Source organism: Danio aesculapii, chromosome 6 (assembly GCF_903798145.1).
Source record: "Danio aesculapii chromosome 6, fDanAes4.1, whole genome shotgun sequence".
Taxonomy (NCBI): Eukaryota; Metazoa; Chordata; class Actinopteri; order Cypriniformes; family Danionidae; genus Danio; species Danio aesculapii.
In genome coordinates this window covers 29,767,245-29,784,346 of record NC_079440.1, presented here as the reverse complement: position 1 = coordinate 29,784,346, position 17,102 = coordinate 29,767,245, and the positions used below count along the sequence as shown (strand labels likewise).

At 36.2% G+C, this 17,102-nt stretch overlaps 1 protein-coding gene across 3 annotated transcripts in view; it reads left to right on the top strand.

Moving 5' to 3' along the window:
• Positions 1-17,102, top strand: part of lpp (LIM domain containing preferred translocation partner in lipoma) — a 402,581-nt gene that overhangs the window by 51,320 nt on the left and 334,159 nt on the right. The gene's annotated exons all lie outside the window — the stretch shown is intronic.

The window sequence follows — 17,102 nt, the reverse complement described above, 5'->3', positions numbered from 1 at the left end:
AAGCCTTTTTTCCTGGGGTGTTTGACTGCTCTGTTCCAAAAAAAGAGAAAAAATTGGCTAGAAAGAGATAGGAGAGGGTGAGATTACAGCCGTCCTGCGGCCCCTTTTGGGACCAGGGCTTCCTAGATCACCGCCCTCCAGAGAACTATCCATCCGAGGTCTCAAAGCTGGTCAATTGCTCATTATGGTTTAAGTTATATCATCGTCCTATTTAGGATAATGGGGGGAAAAAAAAGAGAGGGAATGAAAACAAACAACAACAAAAGGTCAAACAAAGAGTTTAATGCATTGTCCTGCGGCATTAGTGCACTAAAGGCTTAAAAAAAGGCTGAAAGCACAGATATGCCATTAAAAGGAGAAATGTGTCGGGTGGGCTGGAGTGAAATGTATTTGTTGAGCATAGCAGCTAAAAGGATAAAAGCCTGGTTTATGCTGCGCACATGTGCATTTGTTTTCGCTGTTGGAAAAACATTGATGACTCACGGTGGTGTTTTCTTTTTGAGCTCTTTTACTTGCTTCTTCTGTTTAAGAGACTGACCTGTGGGAGCAGTGTCACATGCCCTGCGTATTAAAGTAGTGGCAAACCTCCCTCATAGCTATCCGGATCTGGGTCTTTTGGGGTTACTGGCCAAGCTTGGACTGTTGAGGTCAAATGATGTTAACTTAATCAGCTTTAAATAATACCGTCTTTGCACAGCAATGACATTACGGAAGCTGCTTCTGCATGAAAATAAAGGTGGATTTATAAGGACAGTTTAATGCATATCCAGTTCAATGTCGTCTGTCAAACAATGTGAACTGAAAACACAGTAATAATTACATTCATGTTGTGTAGATTTTTGTCTACTTACAGCGAATGGGGAAAAAGAATTATCAGGGTGTCCGCAGGGTCTTAAAAAGTATTAAAATGTCTTAAATTTCAAAAACACAATTTTAGACCTTAAAAAGTCTTAAATTCACTGAAATATTGTCTTGTAGGCCTTAAATAATTTTAAACTGGTCTTCATTTCCCTTTGTTTATGTAAAGCTATACCCAATTGATCCAAAACGCATCCAATCACCAACACATCTCAATAAAATGTTTAGCAAAACTACTCATAACTAGTATTATAACTGTAGCCTGTAGTTCTAACATTTTTTTAGATTGTTTGTTTTTTAAATGTATGTTTACATCTAAGGTCTGCTTGTTTTGACACATTATTTAAAATATGTGGCTTAGAAATTACTAATTAGATTTTTTTTCTGCTGGGATTTGTCATTGAAAAATCCTCCAGCCCTGTACAAATCTGAAATTTCAGTCTTCATGGACTTAAAAAGGTGTTAAAAATTCTAAAATCTGACTTGGTGGAACCTGCAGAAACCCTGATTATAATTGTGACTATTTCACAATTCTAACTTTAGTTTTACTCGCACTTGTAATTTATAAACCTGCAAGTCTTATACTTATAAACTAGCAAGTAACCATTGTGCAAGATTTGTGAGATGAAATGTTGTAATTTCCTTTTTATGGACTGTTAAAGTAGTAATTGTAAAAGTGTTTCAAATATTACATTGTGAAAAATTACCCTTCCAGGGTGATGTTTTCTTCTAGTTTGTATAAGTGTATAGTAGTTTTTCTGTTTTGGAAGGTCCCTTTAATGCATTTTGTTGAATTTAAGTTACATTGCATCTACATGCAAACTAATTATCATTAGATTAAAGGTAGACCGTTAGGTTGGGGTTAGTGTTAGTGTAAGTTGACATGTACTTGCAAAGTTTCTTATAGTCAGTTAAATGTCTGTTGAAGGCGCAGTATCAACAGATATTAAGTAGACAGTCTACTAATACTCAAATGAGAATTAATTGGCATGTACAGTAGTTGTGCAATGCAACTTTTAGTCAACAAAATGTGCAATAGGGACCATCAAAATAAAGTCTTACCGTTTTTCTTGTAGGACTGTATTTTTTCATTCATTCATTCATTCATTCATTCATTCATTCATTCATTCATTCATTCTTTTTGGCTTAGTCCCTTTATTAATCTGGGGTCGCCACAGCGGAATGAACCGCCAACTTATCCAGCACATGTTTTACGCAGCAAACGCCCTTCCAGGCGCAACCCATCTTTAGGAAACATCCATACACACTCATTTACACAATTTAGCTTACCCAATTCACCTGTATCACACGTCTTCGGACATGTGGGGGAAACCGGAGCACCCGGAGGAAACCCACACGAACGCAGGGAGAACATGCAAACTCCACACAGAAATGCCAATTGACCCAGCCGAGGCTCGAACCAGCGACCTTCTTGCTGTGAGGCGTCAACACTACCTACTGCGCCACTGCGTCTCCTTACTGTTTTTTTTTTTCCAAACTATTTACTCAACTGTTCTAAACCTTTATTAGTTTTTTTTAATTCTGTTAAACAAAAGAAGATAGTTTGAAGAAAGCTGAAAACCTGTAACCACTGAAGTTAATGGTTACAGGCTTTTAGCTTTCTTCAACATATCTTATTTTGTGTTCAACTCAAGAAATTCAAGCAGGTTTGGAACGAGTGAGAGTAAATTATGACACAATTTTCATTTTTAAGTGAACTATCTCTTTAATAAAATTATTCGTACACCAAACAATATTGGCTAATGGGTATTGTCTAGAATTTGAACACTGCTGGTTTGTTTATACATATGTTGAATGAGAAAAAAAAGTGTCATGGGTCCTGGGGTTTCATGATTATAAGCTCTTCAGTGTGTTTGTGCTGTTGATGGATGAACACTACTCATCAGACTGAAGCCACAAGGCCTGTTTTCCTAGAGGATTTGTCTTCATCGAGCAATTAAAATGAGTTGTATTGGCAGACTGATAAAAAGTGTTTGGGGCTGTAATTAAGTATCCTCTGGTTTGATATATTTAAGGAACTTGTTTGTTGAACAGCTTACCCACAATTCCAAAACTGTTCTGCAAGGATGTCCCGATGAGGCTTTTTTGCCCTCGAGTCCGAGTCATTTGATTTTGAGTATCTACTGATCCAATACTTCTATAATCCATAAAAAAGTAATAAAGAAGAGCAGCGAAACAGATCTAGGATGTTCCTTATTTTTTATTTAATTGACCTTATTTTAACATTCAACATCTCTGTTAACAAACAGAGCACTTCTGTGATGTAGCTTGAACAATCAAGTAATCAATAACATAAATTCTTCACTTTTGGACTTTAGTGCAACAGTAAATATGTAAAAAAAAATCTACTATAAAAACAAAGAGCACCTCAACTTAAAATACCCAGCAGGCAATCCCAAGTTTACATATCTCACAGTTTGCTACGGCAATGTTGTCGTCATCAACTTTATAATACTTCCAGACTGCAGACATCTCTCGATTTCTGCTTCAAGCTGCTTCCGTGTTCTACTTTGCCAGCATTTAACCAATAGCGTCTCTACATCAAAGTGACGTCATGCCGCACACGTTGCTGTTTCTGTGTGTAGTCAAGAAAGAGATTTAACTCTGTGCCACCACATAACTATAGATGTGTTACAAAAAATAATGAGAATATATATATATATATATATATATATATATATATATATATATAGATAGATAGATAGATAGATAGATAGATAGATAGATAGATAGATAGATAGATAGATAGATAGATAGATAGATAGATAGATAGATAGATAGATAGATAGATAGATAGATAGATAGATATAGATATATAGAAATAGATATATAGAAATGATATAGCAAGGAATTTTTTACTGTAAGTCTGATAATATTTTTTCTTCTGGAGAAATTCTTATTTGTTTTATTTTGGTTAGAATAAAAGCAGATTTAAGTTTTTTAAAAAACATTTTAGGGACAAAATTATTAGTCCCTTCAAGCTATATTTTGTTTCGATAGTCTACAGAACAAACCATCTTTATACAATAACTTGCCTAATTACCCTAACCTACCTAGTTAACCTAATTTACCTAGTTAAGCCTTTAAATGTCACTTTAAGCTGTATAGAAGTGTCTCGAAAAATATCTAGTCAAATATTGTTTACTGTCATCATGGCAAAGATCAAATAAATCAATTTTTAGAAATGAGTTATTAAAACTATTATGATTAGAAATGTGTTGATCTCTCCACTTAACTGAAATGGGAAAAAGTAATATAAACAGGGGGGCTAATAATTCTGAATTTAGCTGTGTGCGTGTATGTATATATATATATATATATATATATATATATATATATATATATATATATATATATATATATATATATATATATATATATATATATATATATATATATATATATATAGTCAAGTCCTGATCAGAAGTTAATGTCCGATTCCGATCAAATCTGAAACTGTGTGATCGGGCCCGATTTCCAATCATGTGATCAGATTTGGACATTCCTACTGTTCTGTGATCATCTCATCAGTTTCTTGAACCTCTAAAGGCCCAAGGTGTTATTTTACATGCATTTTTTATTTCTCTTTGCTATTTGGTCTTATTAAAAGCTAACTAGAATAAAAACCTAAGTATCATCTTTTGATATGATGTACTTTTAGAGAAAAATTATGTCCATATATGTGGATTCGTGGTCCGAATTTACATAAAACACTTTTTTCCTGAATGTTTTAAATGCATATTTAACATAGAAGTTTTTTTTTAACTTGTTTGACTATCAGAGAGTAAAAGCAAAATTTTTTCCAATTTTGGACAGTTAAAAATAGTGTTTGGGACATTTCATATGCTGCAAAACAATGACAGGATGGCATTGTATGTTTGTAACAAAATATAAAACATTCAAAGTATTTTAAATAGCCACTAAAGAGCTAAAATGTGCTGTCCACGTATGTGAACACTCAAGCCCTAGGAGGTTAATAATGTTTTATTTTTATGATTGTAAACAAATTATGGTTGGTGGTGAAGTTTATTAATTTTAAGTCCGCAATTGGCTGCAAAAGGGTGGCACGGTGGCTCAGTGGTTTGCACTGTCGCCTCACAGCAAGAAGGTCGCAGGTTCAAGTACCGGGCTGGGCCATTTGGCATTTCTGAGTGGAGTTTGAATGTTCTCCTCGTGTTCGCATGGGTTTCCTCCAGGTGCTCCGTTTTCCCCCATAGTCCAAAAGACACGCACCATAAGTGAATCGAATAAACTAAACTGGCCGTAGTGTGAGTATGTGTGTGAATGTGAGAATGCATGGGTGTTTCTCAATACTGGGTTGTGGCTGAAAGGGCATCCGCTGCGTAAAACATTTGCTGGAATAGTTGGTGGTTCATTCTGCTCAAGCGACCTCTGATAAATCAGAGACTAAGCCGATGGAAAATGAATAAATGAATGGCTGCATTTATTTGATCCAAAAAAAGTTGTTAAATATTACAGTTATTATAAATAGCATTTTTTTTTAACTTAAAAATATTACTAAAATAATTCAGTTTTAGCATATCATTACTTAAGTGTTTATCTTCACATTGTCACTCAGAATTTAAAAAAAAAATAAATAAATCAAGAAGCATTCATTATTGGACAAATTAAAAACTGTTGTGCCTTTTACAGAATCATTCTTTGATGAACAAAAAAAAGAACAAAAATATAATTTAAGTGGTTTTATTTCATTAATTTCTAAGCTTTAGCCTTTAGTGAAAAATAGTGATTTCTTCATTCAGATGTGACAGCGATGGTTCTGTATTATGGCAGTATTCCGTTTTACATTTGTCTTTTGTATTTCAATCTAATTTTTCAATTTACTGCAGCAGTTGTAGTTATTCCTCGGTATTTTCAGCATCATATATGGCCACTTGAGAGGGGTGGAACACATTAGTTAAACACAGTTGAAACAGAAGGCGGAGAAACACAGAACGGGGCTGGTTTTTCAAATCCTCCGTCTGCGAGTCCAAATATGGAAGGAAAGTTTCTGGTAGCTGAACGTTGCAGATCAAATTCCATGCATTGTGGCCATTCCTACATGCTCTAAACCTCGGATTGGCGGGTGGGCTTTTGGGAGGAGATCAGGGCTTTACTGAACATCCTGAACATGCGAGCGGAAAAAAAAAAACCTCAAAAATGAGAGTTATGAGTTTGTCCAGCTGTTTTAGCATTTTCTAAAAGTCCTTGTTGTGATCCACAATCCTACTTACCGGAGGGCAGTCCATCATGTTAATGGCTGAGGCTGATAGGATGTTTTATTGGATGGTGTGAAGTGGATTTGCATCGTGTCAGAACATCCCATGAGGATGACAGATGCTGATTTGATAAATTGTGTTATATACACACAAACAGCAGTCACATTCTGAAATCAGTGGCGGACCTAGTATAAAGCCCTGGCCCATAGTGTAGTGCTCTGGGGTACAGTTAGTCCTTGATCTCTTCGAAACGCACATACATACAGTATGCGCGCACACACAAACACAGAAGCGGAGAAGACTCTGGTATAGATCTCAGTCAGGCAATTCCTCCGGGTGTTCGCATCTGTGTGCTTATTGTTAAGGCAGAGCTAAAGCAGCCTACTTTGGAGAATATAATACAAAACAAGTGTATCTCCCTGTAGGCTGCGAGCTCGCTCTTCTGACAGAGAGTAAATCAGGACTGCTTGGTATCGCGCGGTTATAATAAGTGCATTTTTAATGATTTTGACACATTAAGAGCATCAGCGCTAAATCAATAGTCTAAATAAAAGCACGTTTCCTGAAGGCCTACGACTTAGAAGGAAATATCGTAAAATGTTTGTGCGAATGATTTAAGCTTATGGTGAGACATGAGAGCGGTCGAGTCGATGCCACATCAATCATTCACAGCTTAACGTACGTCTGCCTAACCCAGTTTGGCAATGTGCAAGATTCCCTGGAAACAATGAAACGGCCACAAAGTGGAGAGAAGAGAATGGGAAGATTTCGGAAAGATTATGGGGAATATGACACTGAATTACAGAGGGGATAATGAGAGATGGAAATCTGGAGGACGCAAAGCCAGTAGATGGTAAGCGCTAGAGTAATTTAGGGCCACTTGGATGAAATGCAAGTCAGTTTTTATGGATTGTTTCTCACATCACTTCATCAAAAAATTTGGCAGCTGGTTTATGACTTCCTCATGCTTTGGAGTCATAACAGGAATGTTTGTAGCAGTCACCCCCCCCCCCCCCTATCAAACAACATAAAATCAAAGTTAGATGGGTTAATATGAAATATGAATGTTCTCAATCTGGAGTGTATTTCAAAATTTTACTGACAACTTATATAAATGTCAATATATGCATCAAAAACAGATGAAAACAGGTATCAAAGTTCTCTTGCATTTTAAAGTTGTTTCATATTTTCAAAACAATCTGAGAATTTGCCATCTGTGGAAGATGTCTCCGCTTTTGGTTGTGTGGATGTTTTTTATTTTTATTTTTGGTTAATTCTTAAAAGGTACTTAATGTGGAGCAACAATTACTTCAAACTAACTCACTCTACACTTTAAAAAATAATGGAGTATTATAAAATTTGGGATCTGTTTATACAATTTTTAAAACAAAACCATACAATGGCACAAGCAATACCTCTCACACTACTGGCTAATTGATTGATATGTGTATTTTTGTATGTATAATACAGTATATGCTTTTCTTTGCCTTAGCCGATGTATAACAATACATTTACCTGTTCAACTAAACTTGGATGCTTTGGGGGAGGGAGGGAGGAAGAGTTAACATGTAAAAAAGTGTAATTTCATGTTAAATTTCAAGTGTTTTTTTCTACTATAAAAAAATCCATAAATTAGCAGTTTTACATATATGATTTCCATTAATTTATACTTTTGAATGGGACTTTGATCTTTTCTTCAACAACTTTTGATGTTGGAAAATTGAAAAATTTACTTGTATTTACATGCTTAATTGTTTAAAGTGATATATTGTCTGCATTGGTGCCCGTATGCTTTACAGACTTATAGAATACACTATCTGACAAAAGTCTTGTCGTCAATCCCAGGTTTAAGAGCAACAAATAATAAGTTAATAATTTGGAAAACTAGCAGAAGGTAGATTTTTTTTCAGATGAATCATTTGTTAAAATTCATCCCAATCATTACAAATACTGCAAAAGACCTCTTGGAACCTGCATGGACCCAAGATTCTCATAGAAATCAGTCAAGTTTGGTGAAGGAAAGTTCGTGGTTTGGGGTTACATTCAGTATGGGGGCATGCGAAAGATCTGCAAAGTGGATGGCAACATCAACAGCCTGAGGTACCAAGACATTTGTGCTGCCTATTACATCACAAACCACAGGAGAGGGCAAATTCTTCATTAAGATAGCACTCCTTCTCATACTTCAGCCACCACATCAAAGTTCCTGAAACTAAAGAAGGTCAAGGCGCTCCAGGATTGACCAGCCCAGTCACCAGACATGAACATTATTGAGATTCTCTGGGGTAAGATGAAGGAGGAGGCATTGAAGATGAATTGTCTTGGACCATTGTGCTAAGACCATTGTCTTAGCAAAGTCAGACCTTACTGTCCTATATAAAAAATAAAATAGGAATCATATTTTATTTTGGTAAAATAAGCATAATCTAGAGGCCTTTGACTTTCATATTAGTCACTTCTGATACCAAATGATCAACTAAAAGTCAAGTTATTATTTGTTGTTCCTAAAACTTGAATAGGTGACAAGACTTTTCTCAGGTAGTGTATATATATCATATTGTTTCTTTCATATCTTTATTTATTTTTATATTGTAGTTTATTGTTTAGTGGTTCATTCCGCTGTGGCGACTCCTGATAAATCAGGGACTAAGTCAAATGATAGTAAATGATTATTTATTGTCTTAAATGTCAATAAATGTCACTTTGTTAAACGGCAGAGTTGATTTTTTAACATCAAAAGTTGACAGAACAGAGATTAAGGTCCCATAATGGAATTCATAACTATAAATGGAAAATACGTGCAAATCACAAAATAAGGAATGGACAACATTATCATAACACATGAGAATACATACAATTAAAATGCAGTATTTGCAATTTGAGAAATGTATTTTAATTTTCACATTCCTAGAATTCATGCCATCAACCAATTACACAATTAACACTATGTCAAATACTCTCAATTCTCCAATGTTTATTTAATTTTTTGTAGTTGGCGCATGATGAGTGCTAATTTTAGGCCTTGGCTATTTTTGTTTTGTGCAAAAGTGAGTTAAAATGCGAAGGTGAATTCAGCTGAATGTATTTTTCATTGGGCAGAGTGTTTGCTCCTCTGTGTGCATCAGCCTGGCCTCGGTCAGCACTTAAGACCCTGTGAAGGTCTACATGTTAAATGGACTCTCTGATCCACAGCTGTGTGTGTCTGCGCTAAACCCAGATCAACCTTAGTGAGGAGCAGGGATGCTAAAAATGACCTTGTATGCTTAGAGACACACTGAAGCAATGCAAAAATAGAAATAGAAAGTTATTAAACCTTAATTTTTATTGAAAATTTAAATGTCAATTAATTCATTCATTCACTCATTCACATATATACAAGCCCAAATCTGAAAAAAAAAAAACAAAAACAATTGGGACAGTATGGGAAATCACAAATAAACAAAGAAAGAAGGGATTTCTATATTTTTTCTTTTACTTTTACTTGTATTTCATTGCAGACAATAATAATAATAATAATAATAATAATAATAATAATAATAATAATAATAATAATAATAATAATAATAAATTGTGTTCCTCCTGATTTAATTAAAATTTTTTTAAAATAAATACAAATTCCAATTTTGGTTCTTGCAACACATTTCAAAAAAAGTTGGTACAGTAAGGCCTAATTCTACCCCTTAGCCCTTCCCCTTACCCCTACCCCTCGTTTTGCACGTTCACGCCAAGGGCTAGGGGTGTCCCAATTCTCTTTAGCTTGAAGGCGTAGGGCTAAGGGGAAGGGGTGAATAGCCCTTCGAACGAAGATTTTTCAGGACCACACTCAAAACCAAGGGGTAAGAAAATTTCCCAGAATACACCTGCCACAATGGAAGTATTGCTGAACCCGGAAGCAAGGAGAGCCACAAATAAAATTTTTTTTGTCATTATTACAAATTTTACGACAAACAAACAAGTTTTAATATAGTCATAACCAAGCTAGTGTTTTACTGTCATGCTTTAAAAAAAAAAAAGCTAAATTTCGCAATCTATAATCCTCAATAATAACTCCTGAATAGTAGTCCCACATCATTCTGACACTCGATGACACTCAGAAACCCTGTCAGAAAAGTCTAGTGGCTGAGAATGAGATTTTTACTATGTCAGCTATAATGTTAATGTTGTTTTCGTGTGTTTACGTAGCTGTATATGGCCACTGTGTTAAATGCACAGTACAGTTACGATCTTATTGCCACAATATATCGTTATGATAACATAATATATGCCTTCAGTGATTTCCTGAAGATGAATACCAAAAAAATAGCACAACTGAAATAACTATAGCAGTCGCGGTAGTCTGATCTCATATGAAGCAAGAGATCGCGATGACATATGATGACGAGTGCAGGTGCTGTAGTGCTGTCCCAATTTTTAGGGGTAAATTTTGAAGCCCTTCCCCTTAACCCTTGGTTGTAAGGGCTAAGGGGAAGTGGAAGGGGTACAAAAATAGAATTGGCATTGGGCCTAAGCATTTACCACTTTGTAATTTTGCCATTTTATTTCACAACACCTAAAAGACGTTTAGGGACTGAAGAAACGTTTTAGGTGTAATTTTGTTTCATTCTTCCTGCAAACAAGTCTTAAGTGGGCAATAGTACAGGGGCAATTCAAAATGTGCCACAGATTCTCTATTGGTCGGGACTGCCGACAGGCCAATAAAGTACCTGTATCCTTTTCCTCTGCAGCCAGGACTTGGTTTTGCATTGGTGCAGAATGTGGTTTTGCATTGTCTTGTTGAAATATGCATGGGCCTCCCTGGAAAACAAGGCAGCATATTGTGCTCAAAAATCTCTATGTATTTTTCAGCATTAATGGTGCCATCATAGAAGTGCAAGTTACCTTCGCCAAGGGCATTGACACAAACCCCATACCATGACAGATCCTGGCTTTTGGACTTTTTGCTGGTAACAGTCTGGATGATCTTTAGTTCAGAGCACACGGCATCCATTTCTCCCCCAAAAAAATATACCTGAAATACTGATTCATCTGACCACAGTACATGTTTCCACTGTGTGATGGTTCATCCCAGATGTCTCCGAGCCCAGAGAAGTTGACGGCATTTCTGGACACTGTTAACATAGAGTTTTCTTTTGCCACAGTACAATTTCACTGGCATTTGTGGATGTAACTATATATTGTGGTACTTGACAAAGGTTTGCCAAAGTAGTCCTGAGCCCATGTGGTGATATCGCTTATAGATGAATGAGGATTCTTAATGCAGTGCCGCCTGAGGGATCGAAGATCAAGGTTGTTCAGCTTAGGCTTGTGCTTGTGTCTTTTATGCACTGAAATTCTCCCAGATTCCTTGAATCTTTTATTTATGTTATAGGTTTTTTTAGGTTAAATATCTAAATGTCTTCATATCTTTCTTTGAGGAGCATTGTTTTAAACGTTTCAATAATTTTCTCATGTATTTGTTTGCACACTGGCAATTTTCGGCCCATCTTTGCTTCTAAGGGAATAGACCTTTCTTGGATGCTGCTTTTGTACCAGATCATAATTACAATCACCTGTTGACATCACCTGTTTCAAATTGCATCATTTAACCAGCTGACTTGATTACTAGCCCTAAATTGCTCCTGTCCCAACTTCTTTTGGAATGTGTTGCAGGTCTGAGTGCCATGTAAGGATGTATATTAATATCATATGAATATGTATAGATGCGTAGGTATTTTATATTTCTATAGATTTTTTTTAACTATGATAAATATCTGTAGAATAATATGTATGTACACACACTGTAAAAACTAAATTAGTTGAATTTACTTGGAAAATAAAATGCATTATTACTTACTATTACTATATTACTATATATATATATATATAGCAGGGGTCACCAATCACGGTCCTGGAGGGCCAGTGTCCCTGCAGGGTTTAGCTCCAACTTGCCTCAACACACCTGCTTGATTGTTTCCAGAATACCTAGTAAGACCTTGGTTAGCTTGTTCAGGTGTGTTTGATTAGGGTTGGAGCTAAAATCTGCAAGACACCGGCCCTCCAGGAACAAGTTTGGGGACCCCTGCTATATATATATATATATATATATATATATATATATATATATATATATATATATATATATATATATATATATATATATAGAGAGAGAGAGAGAGAGAGAGAGAGAGAGAGAGAGAGAGAGAGAGAGAGAGAGAGAGAGAGAGAGAGAGAGAGAGAGAGAGAGAGAGAGAGAGAGAGAGAGAGAGAGAGAGAGAGAGAGAGAGAGAGAGAGAGAGTAACTATTCCAATTACTGTGAATAATTTTGTGAAAATTAATTTAGTTAAAATTAAGTCAACTTACAAAATTGCCAAATTACAACAGGTTTACTCACTTTTTTAAGTAAAGCAACTCATCACGTTTTTCAGTTAATATTCCAGAAGTATATTTTAATTTGCCAAAATGTCAGTGCATGAGATTGCTCTGAATTCTAAATAGTTCTAGTTGACAGTTTGGCATATTTTTACTATTATCCAATTTAATTCATTTTTGTTTTTACTTTTTTTGACTGACCGTTTCAGCTGCCATGCACTTTCATAATACTGAAAAGAACACAGTGGCCATATTTCACCAAATATTCACCTTTTGTGTTCATGTAAGAGAGAAAGTCATATGAGTAAATAATGGCTTGTTTTCCTCAATACAATGAGTCACATATTTTGCAACGGCAGGCTTTCATAATGTTCAGAGAGGAGGAAGAATTATTTTACTGATTACATAAGTGAGGTTCGTCACACAGAGGTGAACGCAACAGATTTTTCCTCAGTTATGGATTCACTTATGGCCACTGGCCATGAAGAATTTATGAGTCTATTTCATTTATTAGTGTAGTCATTCCAACGGCACAGAAACTTTGCCAGCTTTCAACTAGATTTCTTTGAGCCGTATTTCACTGCTTGTTGGCTGGAGCTCCTAAAAATCACATGAAGCTTTTTCTCCTGCGCTGCTTGAAAAATGGGGTTTTGAGGCAAAAGTGTCACGGACTGATTTTGTTTTCCTCACTTTAATTGCAAACTGTGGCACAGGAGCCAAAAAGGAAATTAATACTATAATTTAGGATCAGGATCATTGTTGTGAACTACAATAAAAAATTCTAACCGTAAAAATAAATGCTCATTAATTGAAATAAAACAAAAATTACTCATTTATTTATTTATTCATTTTCTTTTCGGCTTTAGTCCCTTTATTAATCTTGGGTCGCCACACCAGAATGAACCGCCAATTTATCCAGCATATGTTTTATGCAGTGGATGCCCTTCCAGCTGCAACCCGTCACTGGGAAACATCCATACACACTCATTCACACACATACACTATGGACAATTTAGCTTACCCAATTCATATACCACATGTCTTTGGACTTGTTAGAGATAATCGGAGCCCCCAGAGGAAACCCACGTGAACATGCGTAGAACAACCGAGGCTTGAACCAGCGACCTTCTTGCTGTGAGGCAATTGTGCTACCCACTGCGCTACTGTGACGCCCCAAATAATAATAAAATGCTGAGCATGCAACATTTCTTATTTTGGTTTAGCTTAGGCACTAAAGTTATATAAATAATGAAGTAAATGAAAGGAAAAGTGAATAAATGAATGCAAAAAAAAAGATTGACTGATTGATTTCATTGATTTAAATAAAGATTTGATTTTAAGATTAGTAAACTTAACGAGTAAAATAATTGGTGAGAGACAAACACCCCTCACTTACTTATTTATAGCAGCGACAAAATAAAAAACCTCCACTATTGTGGAAGACACTTCCCATCCTTTACATGGTTCCTTTAAGTTATTTCTGTCAGGTAGACAGTATAAAGTTCCTTAAGCAAAAAAGTCTAAGTAAAGGAAGATATTTATTCCCGCTGCCATTGGTTTATTGAATAGGATTTTTTAAATAATTGTGTTAGGGTATTTATGTTTTGTTGTGTGTGAGCCCACTGTAAGTCTAAAGACAATTGTCTAACCCAGGGATGGGCAAACTCAATCCTGGAGGGCCGGTGTCCCTGCATAGTTTTGCACCAACCCTAATCAAACACACCTGCTTGTAGCTTTCTAGTGATCTTGAAGACACTAATTAGGGTGTTCAGGTGTGTTTGATTAGTGTTGGAGCAAAACTCTGCAGGGACACCGGCCCTTGAGGATCGAGTTTGCCCATGCCTGGTCTAACCCCTGTGGGATAGACAGTAAAGTTTATTGAATTGAATTGAATTGAATCGAAAACAAATCTTCAAACTTCCTCAAACTTTGCCTAACACTACTATAAAAACATTGATATTACAATAATGTTTAGCCAAAAAACATTATGATTATAATTTGTGGGTTTCTCTATGGTGTTTATGGTGTCTGTTCCTGCATGACCGTAAGCATTGTTACTTTTGCATCCTGATATATACAAAATAAAAGTTAGGAAATGTACAGCTGATGAGCATTTAGACTACTTATCTGGCAGGATACAACATATTCAATGATATTACAATAATGTTTAGCCAAAAAACATTATGATTATAATTTGTGGGTTTCTCTATGGTGTTTATGGTGTCTGTTCCTGCATGACCGTAAACGTTGTTAATTTTGCATCCTGATATATACAAAATAAAAGTTAGGATATGTACGGCTGATGAGCATTTAGATGACTTATCTGGCAGGATACAACATATTCAATGGTATTAATGGCTGACTGAACACAATGATTTTTTTTTCCTCTTAGCACCCTCAATCAGGGCTTTGAAATTAATGCCTGTGGAGACGGTGCAGATAAAAACATGAAGAGAGTCAGTCAGAAATGATACCAATCACATGTAGCACCGCTGCTTCTACTTGTTTTTCCCCGGCGGTCTCTTCCTCATGTCTTGCCAACGTGGGGAACTGGCAGTGTCAATTTATCAGAGAACAAAAGAGACTGTATGTGGGAAGGGAGCGCGTCTGTAGGCCCTTGGAGAGGAAACAGACCCCCCACCTCCTACCTGCACATTCAAACAGTCCTCAAACAGACTAGTGGAACCTCGTCATTAGCATTTGGGAACTTTTGTTTGTCTTTCCTTGTCTTGTTATTAACTTTTCTGTTTATGTTGTTTTTACTGCACGCATGGGCTGTTATTCCAGTGTCCTAGAAAGTTTGGTGTACAGATAGTGATAGGGGTTGTAATGATATACTCAAAAAACGAAATGCTGGTCAGTTTCCAAATTTGGAAATTGTTTGCATTAATGTACTGTATAAACCAATGAATGTGTTTTTCCATGTTTTACCAGACTCAAGGCTTTTTAATAACCTAGCACTCTAGCTTTTGGAGTGTATTCTGCTACTGAAAAAATAGAGCACCTAAACCAGGGATGGGCAAACTCGATCCTGGAGGGCCGGTGTCCCTGCATAGTTTTGCTCCAACCCTAATCAAACACACCTGCTTGTAGCTTTCTAGTGATCTTAAAGACACTAATTAGGGTGTTCAGGTGTGTTTGATTAGTGTTGGAGCAAAACTCTGCAGGGACACCGGCCCTCGAGGATCAAGTTTGCCCATGCCTGACCTAAACATTCTCAGTTCTGTTGGATGTACTGGATTTAATAAGTGTGGGTTTTTGTTCTGCAAATATTTGATAAATTTTTTGCTAATTTCAAATAACTATAATGTCATTTAGAGCATTTTTTGGCCAATATTTATATTTGTTGTGATTCAGGGAAATCAGCTTTATTCTAGAATTAATCTGTTAGCTTTCTGAAGTTATAACAGTGGTATGGTTTATTGAAAAAATAATATAATAATTTCTGAAAACGGTGCATCGCGGTGGCGCGGTGGGTAGCACAATCGCCTCACAGCAAGAAGGTTGCTGGTTCGAGCCTCGGCTGGGTCAGTTGGCATTTCTGTGTGGATGTTCTCCCCGTGTTCGCGTGGGTTTCCTCCAGGTGCTCTGGTTTCCCCAACAAGTCCAAAGGCATGCGGTATAGGTGAATTGGGTATGCTAAAATTGTCCGTAATGTATGTGTGTGAATTAGTGTGTGTGGACGTTGCAGCTGGAACGCCATCCGCTGCGTAAAACATCCACTGGATAAGTTGGCAGTTCATTCCACTGTGGCGACCCCAGATTCATAGAGGGACTAAGCCAAAAAGAAAATGAATGAATGAATTTCTAAAAACATGACACATTTTTGGTTGTTTTGACCTACTGACGTTTTCTTCTCTAATTGATGACGTTTTCATTTTGAGTTTGCCCGCTTGAAAACAAAAAAAAAGTTTAAAACCTGTTTTTTATGTAAACTACCAGTTTAAAAAAAAATTTAAACTATAAAACAATAATAATGAAAATATTGCCATGTTTTCTTGCAAGTTTATATCAATTTAAAACAAAACACAATAGCAAGATTTTAACTTCAGAAGAATTATGCATATTTTATTTGCATTAGGTTGAATAGCCACAGGTGGCACGGTGGCGCAGTGGTTAGCACTCTCGCGAGTCCCGGCTGTGTCAGTTGGTATTTCTGTGTGGGGTTTGCATATTCTCCCCATGTTCGTGTGGGTTTCCTCCGGTTGCTCCGGTTTCCCCCACAGTCTAAAGACATGTGCTATAGATTAAATGAATAAAGTAAATTGGCCGTAGTGTATGAGTGTGTATGGATGCTTTCCAGTACTGGGTTGCAGCTGGAAGGGCATCCGCTGTGTAAAACATATGCTGGAAAAGCTGGCGGTTTATTTTGCTGAGGTCACCCCATGATGAATGAAGAGATTAAGCCGAAGGAAAATAAATGAATGAATAGCCACAGCATTTTCTTAAAAAAAAAAAGAATATTATTTTATTCTTACCAATTGCCATTTAAAGATGCTCCAAACGACAATTTTTTTATTCCATTTTTTCATCTCAGAGCCTTCATGGAACAAAACAAATTGTAACTTTTACAGGGTGTCTGCAGCGTCTTAAAAAGTCTTACATTTCAAAAACACTATTTTAGGCCTTAAAAAGGCTTAAATTCACAGAAATAC